Genomic DNA, 23,649 nt, shown 5'->3' with positions numbered 1-23,649 from the left:
CTGAATTAAGCTCCATCTGCCACTTCTCAGCACATTGGCCCATCTGGTCAAGATCCTGTTGTAATCTGAGGTAACCCTTTTCGCTGTCCACCTCCAATTTTGGTGTCATCTGCAAACTTACTAACTGTACCTCTTCTGCTCGCATCCAAATCATTTATGTAAATGACAAAAAGAATATGTTGACCCTTATTTCCAGGGGGTTAGCATATGAGTTGAGAAGTCTTACTGCATCTTTACAAGGTGCTGGTGAGACCTCATCTGGTGTACTGTGAGCAGTTTTGGTCCCCTTTTTGTAAGAAAAGATATAATTTCATTGAATGCAGTTCAGAGAAGGTTCACTAGAATGATCCCTGATATAAAGGACTTTGTTATGAGGAAAGATGAAATAGTTTGGGATTCACTGGAGTTTAGAAGAATGAGAAATGATCTCATTGAAATGTACAGGATTCTTAAGGGAGTTGACATGGTAGATGCTGAGAGGATGTTTCTCCTCAAAGCAGAGTGTAGGACCAGAGGATATAGTCTCAGAATAAAGAGTCACCTTTAAGACTGAGAAGAGGAGGAATTTCTTCTCCAAGAGATTTGAGAATCTTCAGAACTCCTTGCCACAGAGAGCTGTGGGGAGCAGAGTCCTTGTGTACATTTAAGGCTGAGATAGGGAGATCTTTGATCAGGGGGGGAAGCCTGGATTACTGGGAAAGATCAGGAAAGTGCACATGAAGAATGTTGGATCAGCCATGATTTTATTGATGGCAGAACAGGCTCAAGGGGCTGAATGGCCTATTTCTTAGATTTTTTTAAAGACCCTTAGACCACATGTGATGTGGGTAAAGCACTGATTGCAAGAAGCTGAATCACTTTGCATGCAAGGTTTTAATTAAAAAGAAGCACAGCAAGCTTTTAAGAATGGCTGCTGTAATGATGTCAGCTGATCATTCTGACAAATTGTTCCACACCATAAAACAGGTTTACATTGTCAGATCTAAAGGGTTTGTGACACATATGACTGCACAAGGAGAGCATCAAGAAAATGTGAATTGCTAGAAAGATGTTGGTGCTCCTTACAAAATCATAAGCTTCACAAACCTGTGCCTCAGAATGGTGACAGAAAAACTAAAATCTCAAAGATGAGGTTGAGACTATATTATGAAATGATATTCATCCCAAGAGGAGAAATGAAGCTGAGAGACCAACACAATGAGAAGAATGAAGATATTGTGTTCCAAATAGTAGATGTTAAGGACAATCCACGAATCATGGCTGAAGCAAGTTTAAGACTTGCAGGAGGCTGGAACAACACAGCAGGTCAGGCAGCATCACAAGGTGGGAAAGTCAACGTTTTGGGTATAACCCTTCTTCAGGACTGGGGATGGGTGTAAGGAGAGCTGCAGGTAAAGAGGGTGGCGGTGTAGCATGGTGAAGTGGGGATAGGAGGAGACAGGTCAAGGGTATGACCTGATTGGTCAATGGGAGGAATGAATCCGGTAGGTGGCTGGGAGGAGTGGAAGGAAGGGGGAGGGACTGGGAAGGGAGTCAGGGAAAGGCGCATGTTAGTAAAGATTTGCAGTTTATCACAGGATACTAAGCCATTGACTGCTGAACAGATCCTAAAAGATTACAAAGATTTTGTTTTTCCAAAAGTCTTGGATATTTTCCTCGATGTAGACTTGGCATCTGATGCAGAAAATTCCAGCTGTGCTAGCCTGAAAGACTAGAAATACGAGTTGGAAAAGCAGAAGTAATCAAAGAATTAATAACTCCTACATACTGGAATAGCAGCATGGTAGTTGTGAAATAAACTGGAAATCTGAGAATATTCATAGATCCAAATGATTTGAAAAAAGCTATGAAGAGATCTCACTGCCCCTGCTAATTATTGAGAGAGAGAGAAAAAATCCCCCATCTCTGTCAGCATAAAATCAGCAACCTTTTATTTTTAATCTATGTCCCACAGTGCTTGTCACTCCACAAGAGGAAACAAACTTTCAGCATTCACCCTGTCAAGTCCCCTCAGAATCCTATATCGATAAATAATACCACCACTTATTCTCCTAAACGCCAATGAATACAATCCCACCCCTTCCCCAACCTCTCATCATAAGATATTCCCACGTTCCAGGAATTAGTTGAGTGAACCATCTTCAAACAGCTTCAAATACATATATACCCTTTCTTAAGTAAGGAGACCAAAACTGAACACAGTATTCCATCTCTCCATCAGCACTGCCTCATGCTATTGCAGAGCTATCCTGCCCCATAGCTCCACCTCATTCTCTGGCTCTTCTCTCCCACAGTATTCCAATTGTGGTCTTACCAACATCCTGTGTAACTCCAGCAATACTTACCTATTTTTATGTTCTATTCCGCCCTGCAATAAGCAACAGCATTCAGTTTGCCTTCATAATCACTTGTTGTATCTGCACACTAGCCTTTTATGATCCATGTATTGGGATGCCCACATCCCTTTGGACCTCAAACGTTCCCCATCTCTTTCCATTTAAATAATTCTGGGTAATCCAAGATGGAGGATGGGAAAAATTTCTGGCTGTAAGAGCTGCTCCTTTTTTTGAGGTATTTTAGGTGTTGGAGGTGATTTCCTCAAATTCCAGGAGCAGCAATTACTGTTTTATATGCTGTTGCATTGTTTTGGAACTTTGGAAAAAAAAAGTCAAAACAACAGCAGTTTAAAAGGGAGAAGAGCAGACAAAAGAAGCACATGGTGAGGATAGTGCAAGAGAGTGAGAGAGAGAGAGAGAAAGAAAACGAACGAACGAACGAACGAACCTGCACAGTTACTGCCTTTGCTGTTTTTGAATTCACGTGTCCCTGGACATCAGAGTGGCATCTGGGAAAATTAACAAACAGTGAATTTCACAACTAATCTTGGAGGAATCGGTTTGGGCGAAGTTCACAGCACAGAATCAGATATGTTAATTGTTGTTTTAAGTCTGTTCAAGAGAAAGGCTGCAGTAGTGAGTATAGTGGATTCTTTCTTGATTATATGTTTTTGGAGATAAGTCTTTTGATTAAACTTAAAATATAAGCCATAGGTATTAATTTAACCTGGGGCAGTGTTTGTAGAGGAATAAGGCGGTGTTATTTTTCTGGGTCTGTAGATTGTGAAGGAGCAAAAATGGCCTTTGCAGTGATATGTACTTCTTGTCAGATGTGGGAGTTTAAAGAGAGTTTAAGGGTTACTGCGGATTATATCTGCCACAAATGCTGTTGGATGTGAATCTTATCAGATCGAGTGGATCAGTTGGATGGACAGATAGAAGCGATGAGGAATTTGCAACAGCAACAGTATGTGTTGGATGGCAGTTATAGGAAGGGGGAAAGTCTCAGATACAGTCACATAGATCGGTTAACTCCAGGAAGGGTAAGAGAGGTAGGCAGCTAGTGCGGGAGTCTTTTGTGGATATACCCATTTCAAACAGGTATGCTGTTTTGGAAAATATAGGGGATGATGGATTCTCAGGAGAACGTAGCATGAACAGCCAAGTTTCTGGCTGTAATGCAACGAGGGGTACGTCGGCTTCCAAGAGATCAATTGTGTTAGGGGATTCGGTAGTCAGAGGTACAGACAGATGTTTCTATGGCCAGCAGAGAAAAAGCAGAATGGTGTGTTGTTTCCCTGGTGCCAGGATCAAGGATGTCTCAGAGAGGGTGCAGAATGTTCTCACGGGGGAGAGGGGCCAGCAGGAGGTCATTGTACACATTGGAACCAACGACATTGGAAGGGAAAAGGTTGAGATTCTGAAGGGAGATTACAGAAATTTAAAAAGGAGGTCCTCAAGGGTAGTAACATCTGGATTACTCCCAATGTTAAGAGCTAGTGAGGGCAGGAATAGGAGGATAGAGCAGATGAATGCATGGCTGAGGAGCTGGTGCATGGGAGAAGGATTCACATTTTTGGATCATTGGAATCTCTTTTGGGATAGAAGTGACCTGTACAAGAAGGACGGATTGCACCTAAATTGGAAGGGGACTAATATACTGGCAGGGAAATTTGCTAGAACTGCTTGGGAGGATTTAAACTAGTAAGGTGGGGGTGGGGGGGTGAGGTGGGACCCAAGGAGATAGTGAGGAAAGAGATCGATCTGAGACGGGTACAGCTGAGAACAGAAGTGAGTCAAACAGTCAGGGCAGGCAGGGACAAGGTAGGACTAATAAATTAAACTGCATTTGTTTCAATGCAAGGGGCCTAACAGGGAAGGCAGATGAACTCAGGGCATGGCTAGGAACATGGGACTGGGATATCATAGCAATTACGGAATCATGGCTCAGGGATGGGCAGGACTGGCAGTTTAATATTTCAGGATACAAATGCTACACGAAGGATAGAAAGGGAGGCAAGAGAGGAGGGGGAGTGACATTTTTGATAAGGGATAGCATTACAGCTGTGCTGAAGAAGGATATTCCCGGAAATACATCCAGGGACGTTATTTGGGTGGAACTGAGAAATAAGAAAAGGATGATCACCTTATTGGGATTGTATTATAGACCCCCTAATAGTTAGAGGGAAATTGAGAAACAAACTTGTAAGGGCATCTCAGCTATCTGTAAGAATAATAGGGGAGTTATGGTAGGGGATTTTAACTTTCCAAACATCAACTGGGACTGCCATAGTGTTAAAGGTTTAGTCTCTAAGACTCTATAATATGCTGCTTTTCTATGCTTCCTGCCAAAGCCAACAAGTTCAATGTTTCTACTCCATCTGTCAAATTTTGCCCACACACTTAACGATTTCTATATTCCTTTGCAGTCCCCTTATGTCCTATTCAAAGCTTACTTTTGTACCTATCATTGTGTCATCAGCAAATTTAGCAACTGTCCATTTGGTCCCTTCACACAGATAGTTGAGATAAATTGAGACACCTTTCCACTTTACATATCTTGTCAAACTGAAAATGACCAATTTTTGCCGCCAACTGTTTCTTGCTTGCCAGTCCTCTATCAATCCTATATGTTACATCCAAAACTGTGAGCTCTTACTTTACCTTAGCAACTCTTAGTAATCTTTGAAGCACCTTGTTAAATTCCTTTATAAATTCTAAGCAGAGCAAACACATAGGTTTCCCTTTATGTAGTTTACATGTTACTATTTCAATGAATTCTGGTGAATTAGTCAACGTAACTTCTGTTTGATAATACCAGGTTGATTCTGCCTGGTTGTATTGAGATTTAATAAGATTCCTGCTAAAACCTCCTTAATAACAAATTCCAACAGTTGCCCTGTGGCAGATGCTAAGTTAACTGGCATGTTGTTTCCTGCTTTCTGTAAGGTCCTAGGGAGTGTTGCTGAACAAATAGACCTTGGAGTGCAAGTTCATAGTTCCTTGAAAATGGCGTCACAGGTTGATAGGATAGTGAAGAAGACATTTGGTATGCTTTCCTTTATTGGTCAGAGTATTGAGTACAGGAGTTGGGAGGTCATGTTGCAGCTGTACAGGACATTGGTTAGGCCACAGTTGGAATATTGCATGCAATTCTAGTCTCCTTCCTATTGGAAGGATGTTGTGAAACGTGAAAGGGTTCAGAAATGATTTACAAGGATGTTGCCAGTGTTGGAGGATTTGAGCTATAGGGAGAGGTTGAATAGGCTACAGTTGTTTTCCCTGGAGCATCGGAGGCTGATGGGTGACCTCATAGAGGTTTATAAAATCATGAGGGGCATGGATAGGATAAATAGGCAAAGTCTTTTCCCTGGGGTGGGGGAGTCCAGAACTAGAGTGCATAGGTTTAGGGTGAGAGGGGAAAGATTTAAAAGAAATGCAGAGGGTGGTACGTGTATGGAATGAGCTGCCAGAGGAAGTGATGGAGGCTGGTAGAATTGCAACATTTAAAAGGTATCTGGATGAGTATATGAATAGGAAGGTTTTGGAGGGATTTGGGCCAGGTGCTGGCAGGTGGGACTAGATTGGGTTGGGATATCTGGTCGGCATGGATGGGTTGGAATGAAGGGTCTGTTTCCGTGCTGTACATCTCTTTGACTCTACGACTCTATGACCTTTCTCGGATAGAGGTTTTGCATTCACTATTTTCCAATCTGATTAAGCCTTTCCAGAATCTAGGGAACTTTGAAAAATTAAAAACAATGCATTTGCCAACTCAGCAGCAACTTCTTTTAAGACCCTAGAATAAAAACATTCCGGACCCAAAAATTAGTCATCTTTGAGTTCTAATATTTTTTCCAGTATCCTTTCCCTCATAATTGTAATTGTTTTAAGTTCCTCCCTCCCTTTCACAAATCACAAGATTTACAAATACTTCTGTTGAGCCTAACACACCAGCGCAAAAAGTAAGGGTGAAGCTTTGGCATGAGTCTTCAGCCAGAAGTGCAGGTTAGATGATCTGTCTCGGCCTCCTATAATGGTGTCCAGCGTCACAGATGCCAGTCTTGAGCCAATTCAATTCATTCCACGTTGTATCAAGAAACACTTGGAGGTACTGGATACTGCAAAGACCATGGGCCCTGACAAAAGTCCAGCACTGGTACTGAAAACATGTTCACAACTAGATGCATCCCTAGCCAAGCTCTTCCAGTACAACTACAACATTGGCAGCTACCAGATGATGTGGAAAATTTCCCAAGTATGTCCTGTACACAAATCCAACTGTGCCAATTACAGCCCCATCAGTCTACTCTCGATCGTAAAGTGATGGAAGGTATCATCAACAATGCTATCAAGGAGCACCTGCTCACCAAGTCTGCTCAGTTAGCACCAGTCTGGGTTCTGTCAGGACCACTCAGCTCCTGACCTCATTATACCCTTGGTTCAAACATGGACAAAAGAGCTGAACTCCAGTGGTGAAATGACTGCCCTTAACATCAAGGCTGTTTTCGACCGAGTGTCAAGGAGCCCAAGCAAAACTGGAACCTATGGGTATTGGGGACCAAACTCTCTGGTGATTGGAGTCATAGATGGCACATAGGAAGATAGTTGTGATTGTTGGAGGTCAGTCTCTCAGCTCCAGGGCATTTCTACAGGAGTACCTCAGGATAGTGTCCTAAGTCAACCAACTGCTTCACCAATAACCTTTCCTCCATCATAAGGTCAGAAATGGGGATGTTTGCAATGACTACACAATATTCAGTGCCATTCGCAACTCCTCAGAGAGTTAAGCAGTTCATGTTCAAATGCAGCAAGATCTGGACTATATCTAGTCTTGGGCTGACAAGTGGCAAGTAACATTCTCACCACACAAATACCAGGAATGACCATCTCCAATAATCGATAATCTAACCACCACCCCTTGATATTCACTGGTGTTACCATCACTGAATCCCCCAGCATTAGTGTCCTGGCGGTTACCATTAACTAGACATCAATAGAACTCACCATATAAGCACAGTGGCTAGAGGTGAGGAATACTGCGGCAAGTAACTCACTTCCTGACTCCACAAAGCCTGTCCACCATCCATTAGGCACAAGTCAGGAGTGTGATGGGTGCTTGAATGGGTGCAGCTCCAATGACATTCAAGTTGCTTGATACCATCCAGGACAAAGCAGCCCACTTGATTGGTACCATATCCACACCCTCCATCACTGACTGTCAGTACCTGCAGTGTGAATGATCTGAATTGAATTGAATTTATTGTCATGTGTACCAAAGCACAGTGAAAAGCTTTGTCTTGCGAGCAATACAGGCAGATCACATAGTTAAGTAGCATAGATAAGTAAATAATAGGTAAACAGCGGCAAAAACAAAAACACAGGTACAGGCGAATGTTAAGAGTTTGCATTCAGTATTCTAAAACAATAGGGTAGAAACTGTTTCAAACTGGCTGGTGCATGTGTTCAGGCTTCTGTACCTTCTCCCCGGTGGTAGAGGTTGTAGGAAAACATTACCAGGGTGGGATGGATCTTTGAGAATGCTGGCGGCCTTTCCTTGACAGTGGGCCTGGTAGATGGATTCTATAGGTGGGAGGTTGGCCCTTGTGATTGTCCAGGCCAAATTCACAACTCTCTGTAACCATCTCCAATCTAAAATGGTACAGTTGCCATACCAGATAGTGATACATCCAGACAGAATACTTTTGATGGCGCACCTAGAAAAGTTGGCAAGGGTATTCACTGTCATGCCAAATTTTCTCAGCTGCCTGACGGAGAAGCGACGTTATTGGGTCTTTGTAACCAGTGCGCCCACATGAAGAATCCAAGCAAGCTTGTTGTGGATGACCACTCCCAGGAGCTTGACACTCTCCACTCGTTCCACCTCTGTGCTGTTAATGTGTCGGGGGGCATGAGTGACATCCCGTCAAAAGTCACTAATGAGTTCCTTGGTTTTGCCGGCATTGAGAGCTAGGTTGTTCTCAGTGCACTATTTTTCCAGGTCTTCCACCTCCCATCTGTAGTCTATTTCGTCACCATCTGAGATTCAACTGACTATGGTCGTGTCATCAGCGAACTTGTAAATGGCATTGGTCTGGTATTTGGTGATGCAGTCATGGGTAGACAGTAGAAGAGTAGGGAGCTGAGTATGCACCCCTGGGGGAGCTCCAGTATTGAGTGTTAGTGAGGATGAAATATTGTTCCCAACCTTCACTGATTGTGGCCTGTGGGTCAGGAAAATGAGGATCCAGTTGCAGAGAGTGGGGCTCAGTCCAAGATCACTAAGTTTAGTAATCAGTCTCGAGGGGATAATAGTGTTGAAGGCTGAACTGTAATCAATGAGTAGGATTCTTATGTAGCTGTTCTTGGTGTCAAGATGTTCTGGGGAGGAGTGAAGGACAAATGATATGGCATCTGATATGGATCTGTTGGTCCGATAGGCAAATTGGAGTGAGTCAAGAATAGTGGGGAGGCTGGAGTTGATTAATGCCATGATCAGCCTTTCAAAGCACTTCATGACCACTGAAGTTAAGGCCACTGGGCGGTAGTCATTGAGATATGCTGCATGAGCCTTTTTAGGCACAGGGATGATGTTGGCCCTCTTGAAACAGGCAGGGACAGTAAACTGCTGCAGGGAGAGGTTGAAGATGTCCAAGAAGACCTCTGCAAATTGATCTGCACATGCTCTGAGTGCACGGCCTGGTTCTCCGTCCTGTCCCATCGCTTTCCTTGGATTCACACGAAGGAAAACTGATCTGATCTCTGATTTAGTGATTGTTGGGATAGGTTCATCCAGACTGGTCAGAAAAGGTGTTACGTCTTCTCCAAAATTCTGCTCAAATCGAGCATAGAAGGCATTGAGATGATCTAAGAGGGATCTGCTTTCTTGCACTGTCTCTTTTTGGAACCTGTGATGTAATTCAGTCCTTGCCATAGTGTTTGTCTGGGACTCTAATTTGGATCGGTATTGGTCCTTGGCTGTCTTAATCGGTCTGCGAAGGTCATACTTGGATTTCTTATATTTGAGTGGGTCTCCTGATCTGAAGGCCTCACGTTCTGTTTTTAGCAGGTTTTGTAGGTCCTGATTCATCCAGGGTTTCCTTTTGGGAACACCTGGATTTACTTCCTCGGTATGCAGTCCTCCACACACTTGCTGGTAAAGTCTGTGATGGTGGTGGCATACCTGTCCAAGGTACCTGCAGACTGTTTGAACATGGCCCAATCAGCCAATTTCAGACAGTACCGGAGTTGATCCTCTGCCTCCTCCAACCATCGCTGGACCTGTATCCCTGAGGGTGTCTCCTGCTTGAGCTTTTGTATGTAAGCCAGGAGATGAAACACGGTATTGTGGTCTGAGTTTCTGAAATCAGGGCAGGGGATGGAGCGGGAGGCATCTTTCACAATTGTATAGGAGTGGTCTAAAATGTTTGGGCTCCTAGTGGGGCAGGTAATGTTCTGGTGGTACTTGGGCAACACCTTCCTTAGACTGGCTTGATTGAAGTTGCCAGTCACAATAAACAGGGCCTTGGGGTGTACCATCTCCCAGGGTGTTAGTGGTAGAGTACAGTACATCCATAACTTCCTCAACCTTTGTTTGTGGCGGTATGTACACAGCAGTTAATATAGCAGCGGTAAATTCCCATGGGAGATAGAAGGGGTGGCATTTGATGGTGTGGAATTCAACGTTTGGGGAGCAATGGCTGTCCAGGGTTGCAATATCCATGCACCACAAGTGCATATATAAGATGCACTGCAGAAATTCGCCAAAGATCCTTAAACAACGCCTTCCAAACCCACAATGGCAAAGATATATGGGGGTACCACCACATGCATGTTCCTCTCCAACCCATTTAAGGTCTTGACTTATATTGCCATTTCTTCACTGTCCCTGGGTCAAATTCCTGGAATTCCCTGGCATTGTGGGTCAACCTATAGCATGTAGGCTGCAGTGGCTCAAGAAGGCAGCTCCCCAGCTCCTTTTGAAGGGCAGCTAGGGACGGGAAATAAATGCTGGCCAACCAAACTATAAGACCATAAGACATAAGAGCAGAATTAGGTTATTCGAGCCATTGAGTCTACTCCATAATTTGAATATGGCTGATGGTTCTCAACCCATTTTCCTGCCTTCTTCCAGTAAGTCTGGATCGCCTTTCTAATCAAGAAACTGTCCATCTCTGTCTTAGATACACTCAATGACTTGGTCTCCACAGTCATCTGTGACAATGAGTTCCACCGATTCACCATCATCTGCTGAAGAAATTCCTCCTCACCTCAATTCTAAAAGGTCGTCCTTTCAGTCTAAGGCTGTGCTCTTGGCTCCTAGTCACTCATATTAATGGAAGCATTTTCCCCATATCCACTGTATCTAGGCCTCAAAGTAAGCTTTAATGAGATCTCCCTTCACCCTTCTCAGCTCCACTGAATGCAGACCTAGAGTCCTCAACCCCTCCTTACATGACAAATCAGCAATGCCCACATCCCAGGAGTAAAATAAAAATTGTTCAATTCATTCATTATTTCCTAATTTATTATTATTAACTTGCTATTCTCACTCTGTAAAGAACATTGTTTACTTTTTTCCTTTTTACTTAAATGCGAGGTGCTGCATTTTGGGAAAGCAAATCTTAGCAGGACTTATACGCTTAATGGTAAGGTCCTAGGTAGTGTTGCTGAACAAAGAGACCTTGGAGTGCAGGTTCATAGCTCCTTGAAAGTGGAGTTGCAGTGAGATAGGATAGTGAAGAAGGCATTTGGTATGCTTTCCTTTATTGGTCAGAGTATTGACGACAGGAGCGAGGAGGTCATGTTGCGGCTGTACAGGACATTGGTTAGGCTAATGTTGGAATATTGTGTGCAATTCTGGTCTCCTTCCTATCGGAAAGATGTTGTGAAACTTGAAAGGATTCAGAAAAGATTTACAAGGATGTTGCCAGGGTTGGAGGATTTGAGCTGTAGGGAGAGACTTGGACTGTTTTCCCTGGTGCATCGGAGGCTAAGGGGTGACCTTATAGAGGTTTATAAAATCATGAGGGGCATGGAAAGGATAAATAGACAAAGTCTTTTCCCTGGGGTGGGGGATTCCAGAACTAGAGGGCATAGGTTTAGGGTGAGAGGGGAAAGATAAAAGAGACCAAATGGGCAACGTTTTCACTCAGAGGGTGGTACGTGTCTGGAATGAGCTGCCAGAGGAAGTGGTGGAGGCTAGTACAATTGCAATAGTTAAAAGGCATCTGGATGGGTATATGAATAGGAAGGGATTGGAGGGATATAGGCCATGTGCTGGCAGGTGGGATTAGATTGGGTTGGGATATCTGGACAGCATTAATGAGTTGGACCGGAGCGTCTGTTTGCATGCTGTACATTTCTAATACTGTATGACTCTATATCTTTAAACATTCTATCTGCTCTTATATTTCTAGCTGGCTTTCTCTCACACTCCATATTTCCCTCTTTATTCATATTTTAGTCACTTTTTTGCTGTGCTTTATATCCTATCCAAACTTCTGAGCTGCCACATTCCTATGTGAAATTATACACCTGTTCTTCAATTTGATACAATTTTAACATTTTGTTTTAGCTATGGACAGTGTATATTCCACTTGGAGTCTTTCTTTGTCACTGGAATTTATCTTTTCTGCATACTCCAAAGTATCTCCCACTCAGAATGGGACCATCTATGCAAGGTCACTGTTAAGGAGGCACAGCCACACTGGGACAGGTAACAAGAAGCAACTTTCACTCAAAGCAAAATCTAGCAACATACTCTGCAATTCATCAATCCAACAAGAGACATTGAATCTGAAAGACATGCACCTTGGTCTGATCAAACACACACAACACTCCCCAAGGAAAGAATAACACCCCAGGAATGATGCAGTGGGTTTGACTTGCGAATTCTGTTCATGCAAAGGAAGGCAGGTTTATTACAAGCTTAACTAACACAAAGGATTGTGAGTAGATATCAGTACATGTTTCACATGAAGAATGATCAACACTTTCGATCCAGTTCTAAATGCAAATGTTTATTGTCTTCTAACTGAAATAATTGGAGATGTGTTTGTGCTGTAATTTAGTAGACAATAAGATGACAAAATGGAAATTTCTTTATTGTGAAAAAGCAACAAGCAGGAGTAGGCCAATCAGCCCTTTGAACCTCGTCCACCAGTCAGTAAGATTATGGTTGATCTGATTGTAACCTCAAATTCACATGCATTGCCCACTACCTTTCATCTCTTGCTTAACAAGAATGTATTCTTCTCTGAATTAAAAATATTCAAGTACTGTGCTTCCAACGCCTTTTCCCAAAGATTCATAACCCTCTGAGTAAAATAATTTGACCTAATCTTTGTTTCAAATGGATAGCTTTTGATGTTAAACATGGACCTTTTGATTCTCCCATAAGTGGAAACATTCTCTCCACATCCACCCTGTCAAGACCCCTCAGAATCTTATATGCTTTTCTCAAGTCATCTCATACAATTCTAAATTCCAGCAGATATAACCCTCGTCTATTCAAACATTCCACATACCCATTCCAGGTACTAGACCGGCAAACCTTCTGTAAGCTGCCACCAACGCTTCCTTATATAAGTGACCCAACATTGTGCATCAGTACTCCAGATGTGTTCTCACAAGTGCCCTGTATGACTGAAGCAGGTTTTCAGTCAGTTTAATTCCCTCATCTAAATTTATTTCAAGTCTACTCTTGGTACTTGTTAAGAGTTTCTTCAACCAACTCGGTTTAACTATTAAGAAGCTGTGTATTTGACTCACAGCTGCCCTCATCTGATCAATGAATATATAGCAGCTTTATAAAGGTATAAAGTCTTCAATTCTTGCAGATAGATGTGATGTCAGTACAAAGACAACTTTGCCAAAGACCTTAAAAACTTTGAATGCCTAAACCTACTTCACAGGTGAAATTTAATTCTTCTTTTCTCAGATTTGGGGAGTAAAACAGAAAAGGACCATTGTAGCTGTGCTGCCTGTTTGTCAGTACTATCGAATTAGTCTCAATGAGGATGATTGAAATTAGGGTGGTCATTTACAAGGACAGAACAGAGAAACCTAAGTAGGTTCACAAGATGCCTGCCACATGCAGTTTTTATGGTCTGGAGGAAACAGTCTTTTCACGTTTATTTTGAATGTTTTACTTGCAGCACCTGTTTGGTTATTTAAGACAGAACCCACCTGGTCCTCACTTCCTCCCCACCAACCTCTGCATACATCGCATCATCTTCTGGCATTTCTGCCACCTACAAATGGCCCCCACCACCAGAGATATATTTCCCTCCCCACCCTTATCCACATTCCATAAAGACCGTTCCCTCCTGAAATACCTGGTCAGGTCCATGCCCCCTAACAACCCACTCTCTCCTCCTGGCACCTTCCCCTGCCACTGCACGAATTGCAAATCCTGTGGCAACACCTCCCCCCTCACCTCAGTCCAAGGCCCCAAAGGAGCCTTCCACATTCATCAGAGTTACACCTGCACTTCCACACATGTCATGTACTGTATCCGTTGCTCCGATTGCAGTCTCCTCTACATACGGGAGACTGGACGCCAATTTGCAGAGCGCTTCAGACAACATCTCCAGGACACCCGCACCAATCAACCCATCTGCTCCGTGGCTGAACACTTCAACTCCCCCTCCCACTCAGCCGAGGACATGCAGGTCCTGGGCCACCTCCATCACCACTTCCTTACCACCCAACGTCTGGAGGAAGAACGCTTCATCTTCCACCTCAGGACCCTTCAACCCCACGGGATCAATGTGGACTTCACCAGTTTCCTCATTTCCTCTCCCCCCACCTTATCCCAGTTTCAATCTTCCAGCTCAGCACCATCCTCATGACCTGTCCCATCTATCAATTTTCCTTTTCACTTATCTGCTCCTCCCTCCTCTCCGACCTATCACCTTCACCCCCACCTCATCCATCTATTGCACTCTCAGCTACCCTAGAACATAGAACATAGAACATAGAACAATACAGCACAGAACAGGGCCTTCGGCCCACGATGTTGTGCCGAACATTTGTCCTAGCTTAAGCACCTATCCATGTACCTATCCAATTGCCACTTAAAGGTCACCGATGATTCTGACTCTGCCACTCCCACAGGCAGCGCATTCCATGCCCCCACCACTCTCTGGGTAAAGAACCTACTGCTGACATCCCCCCTATACCTTCGACCCTTCACCTTAAATTTATGTCCCCTTGTAACACTCTGTTGTACCCGGGGAAAAGGTCTCTGACTGTCTACTCTATCTATTCCCCTGATCATCTTATAAACCTCTACCAAGTCACCCCTCATCCTTCGCCGTTCCAATGAGAAAAGGCCTAGCACTCTCAACCTATCCTCGTACGACCTATTCTCCATTCCAGGCAACATCCTAGTAAATCTCCTCTGCACCCTCTCCAAAGTTTCCACATCTTTCCTAAAATGAGGTGACCAGAACTGCACACAGTACTCCAAATGTGGCCTTACCAAGGTCCTGTACAGCTGCAACATCACCTCACGACTCTTGAATTCAATCCCTTTGCTAATGAACGCTAATACACCATAGGCCTTCTTACAAGCTCTATCCACCTGAGTGGCAACTTTCAAAGAGCTATGAACATAGACCCCAAGATCCCTCTGCTCCTCCACCTTACTAAGAACTCTACCGTTAACCCTGTATTCCGCATTCTTATTTGTCTTTCCAAAATGGACAACCTCACACTTGACAGGGTTGAATCCATCTGCCACTCCTCAGCCCATTTCTGCATCATATCTAAGTCCCTTTGCAGCTGACAACAGCCCTCCTCACTATCCACAACTCCACCAAACTTCGTATCGTCTGCAAATTTACTGACCCACCCTTCGATTCCCTCTTCCAAGTCATTAATAAACATTACAAACAGCAGAGGACCCAGAACTGATCCCTGCGGAACTCCACTTGTAACTGGGCTCCAGGCTGAATATTTACCATCTACCACCACTCTCTGACTTCGATCGGTTAGCCAGTTCTCTATCCAACTGGCCAAATTTCCCACTATCCCATGCCTCCTGACTTTCGGCATAAGCCTATCATGGGGAACCTTATCAAATGCCTTACTAAAATCCATGTACACTACATTCACTGCTCTACCCTCATCCACATGCTTGGTCACCTCCTCAAAGAATTCAATAAGACATGTAAGGCAAGACCTACCCCTCACAAATCCGTGCTGGCTGTCCCTAATCAAGCAGTGTCTTTCCAGATACTCATAAATCCTATCCCTCAGTACCCTTTCCATTACTTTGTCTACCACCGAAGTAAGACTAACTGGCCTGTAATTCCCGGGGTTATCCCTATTCCCTTTTTTGAACAGGGGCACAACATTCGCCACTCTCCAATCCCCTGGTACCACCCCCGTTGACAGTGAAGACAAAAAGATCATTGCCAACGGCTCTGCAATTTCCTCTCTTGCTTCCCACATAATCCTGGATATATCCCGTCATGGATGGGGGACTTGTCTATCCTCAAATTTTTCAAAATGCCGAACACATCTTCCTTCCTAACAAGTATCTCCTCTAGCTTACCAGTCTGTTTCATACTCTCCTCTTCAACAATACGGTCCCTCTCATTTGTAAATACTGAAGAAAAGTACTCATTCAAGACCTCTCCTATCTCTTCAGACTCAATACCCAGTCTCCCACTACTGTCCTTGATCGGACCTACCCTCGTTCTCATCATTCTCATGTTTCACACATACGCATAAAAGGCCTTGGGGTTATCCTTGATCCTACCCGCCAAAGATTTTTCATGCCCTCTCTTAGCTCTCCTAATCCCTTTCTTCAGCTCCCTCCTGGCTATCCTGTATCCCTCCAACGCTCTGTCTGAACCTTGTTTCCTCAACCTTATGTAAGCCTCCTTCTTCCTCTTTACAAGACATTCAACCTCCCTCGTCAACCAAGGTTCCCTCACACGACCATCTCTTTCCTGCCTGACAGGTACATACATATCAAGGACACGTCGTATCTGTTCCTTGAAAAAGTTCCACATTTCAACGACATCCTTCCCTGACAGCCTATGCTCCCAACTTATGCTCCTCAGATCTTGTCTTGCAGCATCGTATTTACCCTTCTCCCAATTGTAAAACCTACCCTGTTGCACACACCTATCTCTCTCCATAACCAAGGTGAAAGTCACAGAATTGTGGTCACCATCACCAAAATGCTCACCCACTAACAAGCCCATCACTTGTCCTGGTTCGTTACCAAGTACCAAATCCAATATGGCCCCCCCTCTGGTCGGACAATCTACATACTGAGTTAGAAAAGCTTCCTGGATACACTACACAAACACCGCCCCGTCCAATCCACTTGATCTAAAGAGCTTCCAATCAATATTTGGGAAGTTGAAATCGCCCGTGACTACTACCCTGTGGCTTCTGCACCTTTTCAAAATCTGTTTCCCAATCTGTTTCTCCACATCTCTGCTGCTATTGGGGGGCCTTTAGTAAACACCCAACAAGGTGACTGCTCCTTTCCTATTTCTGACTTCAGCCCATACTACCACCAAAGGCAGATTCCCCTCGAACTGCCTTTCTGCTGCCGTTATACCATTGCTAATCAGCAACGCCACACCCCCCTCCTTTTTTACCACCCTCCCTAATCTTACTGAAACATCTGTAACCAGGAACCTCCAACAACCATTCCTGTCCCTCTTCTAGCCACATTTCCGTGATGGCCACAACATCGTAGTCGCAAGTACCGATCTATGCCTTAAGTTCACCCACCTTATTTCTGATACTCCTTGCGTTGAAATGTACACAAGTATTCCCTGTCAGTGCTACCTTCTCCACAGCCTCCCTACATTCTTGGACATCCTGAAAAACAGCTAACCTACTTGCTGGACTACAAGTCCGGATCCCATCCCCCTGCCAAATTAGTTTAAACCCCCCCGAAGAGTGCTAGCAAACCTACCCCCCAGGATATTGGTGCCCTTCTGGTTCAGGTGCAACCCGTCCTGCTTGTACAGGTCCCACCTTCCCCAGAATGCAGTCCAATTGTCCAAATACCTGAAGCCCTCCCATCCTTGTAGCCACGTGTTCAACTGCACTCTCTCCCTATTCCTTGCCTCACTGTCACGTGGCACCAGCAACAACCCAGAGATGATGACTCTGTCTGTGCTAGCTTTTAGCTTCCAGCCTAACTCCCTAAGCTCCTGAATGACCTCCCCACCCCTCTTCCTACCTATGTCGTTGGTGCCAATGTGCACCAATGTACCAATGTACCTTCTCCCCAGCCCACCTCCCTGCCATTTATCTTTTCACCCCCGAGGTTCCCAGCCTCATTCCTGATGAAGGCTTTTGCCTGAAATGTCAATTTTCCTGCTCCTCGGATGCTGCCTGACTTGTGCTTTTCCAGCACCACTCTAATCTTGAGTCTGATCTCCAGCATCTGCAGTACTCACTTTCACCTGGTTATTTAAGGGGCCTACTTTTGAAATTTTGTTTGCTCATCAGTCATACACCGCTGATCAATGGGCACCCAGTAGTGGTGGTACATTGGATAGCCTCTCATCGATCTGTGTCTGGGCTAGGCCATAGGGGCCATCAACAAGTCCAGACAGTGGGCTATGGAGGGGGTCAAAACTGTCCTTCTTTCATGGTTACTTCCACATTCGAATGTCTGTGGAGAGGGAGCAGGCTGAGTCTGCTGGCATTTTCTGTGAGGCTGGGGTGTATCATCAGCAACTAACAACAATGTTTTAGTTTAATCTTGACATGTCTCCATTATTTTTTGTAAGTTTCCATTAATACTTTTGTTTTTTTTTCCTGGGTTTTGATTTGTACCAGAGCATTAGTCTAGAACAGTTTAACTTAGGGACAAGGGAAGGGCATGAAAGGTGGGATTAGGGAATTGCTTAGCACATTGACAATTGCAAAAATAGCATAGGAAATGATGACTCAAATATTGGGTTAAAAATAAACAAAGTACTGTGAATGCTGGAGATCTGAAATAAAAACAAAGAATGCTGGAGAAACTCAGCAGGTTTGGCAATATCTTTGAAGAGAAAAACAGAGAAACCTTGAGACCAACATTTGACTCTTCTTTGGAAGATTGTGTGGATGGGAGTTTGAAAGTGTAGGTAGAAGTGATCGGTTTAGAGGTGGAATGGGAATTAAGGATGGTAAGCATGAATAGAAGGATAAACATGCTGAGGAAGAGAAAAGACTTGACAGTGATGTTCTTGTCTCTGGTAAATGCCAGGTGGGTAAAAAGACTAGGGTTACAGCAAGATCAAATGCATGCCTATGAATATGAGCTTACAAAGGGGAGGAGATATTGGGAATTCAGAAGTGTAAAAGGGAAAGCGAAAAGGGAAATCGAGGATTGAATTCATTAGCTGAAGGAGGGTCTCTCAAATTCAAGAATAAGAAAATGGTGGATGATAGCAAGATAGGATGAAATGAGCTATGGTCCTTGATGGATACAAGGTATGAGATAAGTAAGGAAGAGAGAAGGATCTGACTCAATGATAAAAGGATGACCTTTTAGAGGTTTATAAAATCATGAGGGTCATGGATAAGATAAATAGAAAAAGTCTCTTCCCTGGGGTGGGGGAGTCCAGAACTAGAGGGCATAGGTTTAGGTGAGAGGGGAAAGATATAAAAGAGACCTAAGGGGCAATGTTTTCACGTAGAGGGTGGTATGTGTATGGAATGAGCTGCCAGAGAAAGTGGTGGAGGCTAGTACGATTGCAACATTTAAAAGGCATCTGGATGGCTATATAAATAGGGAGGGTTTGGAGGGATATGGGCCAGGTGCTGCCAGGTGGGACTTGATTAGGTTGGGATATCTGGTCAGCATGGACGGGTTGGACCGAAGGGTCTGTTTCCATGCTGTACATCTCTATGACTCTAAAAGAGACACCAGTGTTAAAGAACAAGGCATAGAGGCTTTTGTAAGGGATGTATTCCCACTAAAGTTGAAAAGTTGAAATATAAATGTAATTGACCAAACTCTGTGGCCCATAACTTGTTAAGATAATTGAGGAGATGAGAATTTAAAGGGTGTGGCCTGTATAGTTAATTTAGTTATATTTTTGAAGGCGTACTGGGCTCTTTCTGTGTTGCTAAGATACCATGAGATGGCCATGCTATTTCTAAAAGCAATGAAACCAATCTAAGGAGGTTGTTTTTTAGAGATGGTTATTGAAAATATTGTGCTTTGGAGTATCATAGAAACAACTCATCATTGAGCTAAAGAAAAAAGAACAAAGAACAATATAAAACAGGAACAGGCCCTTCAGCCTTCCAAGCCTGTGTTGACACATTTTGTCCTTCCATACTAAAATGGTCTTCACTTACAGGGTCCGTTATCCCTCTATTCCGTTCTTATTGATGTATTCGTCCAGATGCTTCTTGAATGCTGCTACTGTGTCTGCTTCCACCACCTCCTCTAGCAACGTGTTCCAGGCACTCACCACCATATGTGTTAAAAACTTGCCTCGCACATCTCTTTTAAACTTCCCCCTCTGCACCTTGAACCTGCGTCCCCTGGTAATTGACCCCTCCACCCTGGGGAAAAAAATTCATCCTTTACATATCCTTTCCATGCCATTCACAATCTTGTAAACTTTTATCAGTTTGCCCCTCAACCTCCTGAGTTCCATTGAAAACAAATCCAGTCTATCCAACCTTTCTTCGTAGGTAAAATCCCCCATACCAGGCAACATCCTGGTAACCCTCCCCATTCATGCACATCTTTCTGACAGTGTGGTGACCAGAGGTATACGCAATATTCCAAGTATGACCAAACTCAAGTTTGACAAAGAAGAGGCAAGCGGAGAGTCCTCTGATTACTGGCCTTCCTGTCAGTGGAAATCATTTATTTTCCTTACTTAGGCTTTTGGAATCTTTCATAATTTCCTGCTATCTCAATTGTCTTCACTATCTACATTTTAAGGGAAGTCTGTGATGAAGCTCCAAAATGTGCTTCTGAATTTGTGCTGCACTGATCTTGCAGGACTGCAGACGCTGGAAAGTCAGAGTTGATAAAATGTGGAGCGGGAAAAAGCAAAGTGGGTCAAGCAACATCTGAAGAGCAGGGAGAGTTAACCTTTCGGGCTGGACCCTTCATCAGGGCGCATAGCAGTTTTTAAAAGTTTTATTTTATTTTGTAAATGAATTGGTTGAATAATGACTAATTTCAGAGCATCAGCCAATTCATCCAGTGCATGTTTAGGACCTTCCTTGATAGGTATATCCCTGTCAGGCAGGGAGGAAGTGATAAGGGAAGAGAACTGTGGTTTACTAAAGAGATTGTATCTCTGGTTAAGCAGAAGAGGGAGGCTTATGTGACATTGAAATTAGATGTTTCTGATGAGGCAATGGAGAGTCACAGATTAGCTAGGAAAGATTTAAAGGGAGAGTTAAGAAGAGCAAGGAGGAGACATGAGCAGTCTTTAGCAGGTAGAATAAAGGAGAACCCTAAAGCTTTCTATAGGTATGTGAAGAATAAAAGGATGACAAGGGTAGGAATAGGGCCAGTCAAAGACAGAAGTGGGAAGTTATGTGGTGTGGACCCTGTGGAGATCAGAAAGGTGCTAAATGAATATTCCTCATCTGTTTTCATTCAGGAAAAGGAGAATATTGTACAGGTGAAGACTAGAAAGGATTGAGGTTAGTAAGGAGGAGATGTGAAAGTAGATAAGTCCCCTGGGCCAAATGGGATTTATCTGAGGATTCTCTGGGAAGCTAGGGAGGAAATGGTGAAGCCTTTGGCCTTGGTCTTTGAGTTGTCATTGTTAACAGGTTTAGTACCAGAGGACTGGAGGATTGCAAATGTGCCCTTGTTCAAGAAGGTCAGTAGAGATAACCCAGGTAACTATAGGCCAGTGAGCCTTATGTCTATTGTAGGAAAAACTTTGGAAAGGATTATAACAGATAGGATTTATAATAGTCTAACAAGCAATAATTTGATTGGAGATAATCAACATGGCTTCGTCAAGGGCAGGTTGTGTCTCACAAATGTCATTGAGAGAAGGTGACCAAGCGCCTTGAAGGTAGGGTAGTTGACGTGGTGTACATGGACTTCAGTGAAGCCTTTGATAAGGTTCCACATGGTAGGCTTTTGGAGAAAATGCAAAGGCATGGGATTGAGGGTGATTTAGCAGTTTGAATAAACTGGCTTTCTGTAAGAAGGCAGCAAGTGGTGGTTGATGGAAAATATTCAGCCTAGACTCTGACTACTAGTGGTGTGCCACAAAGATCTATTTTGGGTCCACTGCTGTTTGTCATTTTTATACTTGATTTGGCCGCAGGCATAGGTGGATGTGTTTGTAAGTTTGCAGGTGACACTAAAGTTGGTGGAGTAGTGAACAGTGTGGAAGAATGTTGCAGGTTGCAGGGGGACTTGGATAAACTACAGAATTGGGGTGAGAGGTGGTAAAATGGAGTTCAGTGCGGATAAATGTGAGGTGATTCACTTTGGGAAGAATAACAGGAAGGCAGAATACTGGGTCAATGGAAAGATTCTTGGTAATGAGGATGTGCGGAGGGATCTTGGTGTCCATGCACATAGATCCCTGAAAACTGCCACCCAGGTTGATAGTGCTGTCAAGAAAGCATACAGTGTGTTAGATTTTATTGGTAGAGGGATTGAGTTCTGGAGCCGTGATGCAATTGTACAAAATGCTAGTGCAGCCTCACTTGGAATATTGTGTACAGTTCTGGTCACCCCATTACAGGAAGGATGTGGAAGCATTGGAAAAAGTGCAGAAGAGATTTACCAGGATGTTGCCTGGTCTGGAGGGAAGGTCTTATGAGGAAAGGCTGAGGGACTTGGGTCTGTTTTCATTGGAGAGAAGAAGGCTAGGAGGGGATTTATTGGAGATATACAAGATGATTAGAGAATTAGATAACGTGGGCAGTGAGAGTCCTTTTCCTAGGATGATGATGTCAGCTTGTACAAGGGGGCATAGCTGCAAATTGAGGGATGATAGATTTAAGACAGATGTCAGAGGCAGGTTCTTTACTCAGAAAGTAGTAAAGGTGTGGAATGCCCTGCCTACCAATGTAGTTAACTCAGCCACATTAGGGCATTTAAACAGTCCTTGGATAAGCATATAGATGATAATGGGATAGTGTAGATTAGTTCACAGGTCGGTGCAACATCGAGAGCCGAAGGGCCTGTTCTGCACTGCATTGTTCTATGTTCTATGCAGAAACAAGACACATATTTAAAATTTGCCTTCTATTTAAACTGACAAGCACAAAAGCACGCAGTAAGAAACAGTATGGCTAGAGAGGGCTTGATTCAGGAAGTGACATGGCCCAAAAATATTCATCTGAAAATACACCTTTAAATCCAGAGATCTGAACAATGAACAGGATTAGTACGCCTTCTCCACGACATGCTGTATACATAGAAAGGCAGGTGCTGTAACCCCTCCTTTCAAAACAACTTAAAATACCAATAGTGGAATGATTTGCATAAGTTTACAAATCATTATCATGTTCTTTGACACGATTTAGTGATGACAGGTTGAAAACCAAACATTGTGTTAGACCAAGATTATATTGGTTAGCTCACAGTATTAGGCAAACAACTTTTTAACAATCCATTTCAAAATGGTGATTTGAAGAAGCTGCTTTGAATGATCAAGTGTAGTTTTACTGCAAATTCCATAAAGGCTGTCCTGTGATGCATTGGTAGACCCCCTACCCTTAGACTAGGAAGCGTAAGTTCAAATCCCACATGCTCCAGAGATATATAATAATATCTCTGTGGGGGCAGCTGCTGCCAAGGCATGTATGGTCCGTCTGCTGAAGAATAAGGGGTGCTCATTCAGTAATTGGGCCCTACTGTTTCCTCAGCTATCTGCCAAGAGGTTGTTTGTAAATATAGAGTATGGTGGACATCAAACACTTAATTTGTTGTCTGTAAGTAAAAAGAGTATAGATCTGAGCAGGTTCATTAACTGTCCATGTACCAAAGATTTATTTTCTGTGAATAAAGTACATTTTTGAAATAAAAAAAGTCTCTGTACAGGTTAATTAGCAAAATCTGCTTCCATCTTCCATTCAAGCAGCACATTACAACAACTCACTGTATAAATGCACTTCTTCCCAATCATCCCACTGGTTCAATTTCTAGAATGCAGAATGAACAGAACAACAGCATTACCCTACCCAAGCAAAGCAGCACCCTGTTCAGAGCAGAGTGAATTAATTTGTAACATAGGGTACCTTCTTATTTCTTGCAATTTCTATTTAATTTATGGAATTTTATGCTGGAAATCTGCAGAAAATTATTCTGATCGATGGTGCAAATTGGAAA

This window comes from Chiloscyllium plagiosum, unplaced genomic scaffold (assembly GCF_037043375.1).
Source record: "Chiloscyllium plagiosum isolate Xiang-an unplaced genomic scaffold, Cpla_swu_hap1 HiC_scaffold_2, whole genome shotgun sequence".
Lineage (NCBI taxonomy): Eukaryota > Metazoa > Chordata > Chondrichthyes > Orectolobiformes > Hemiscylliidae > Chiloscyllium > Chiloscyllium plagiosum.
Note: the sequence above shows the minus strand (reverse complement) of the source record.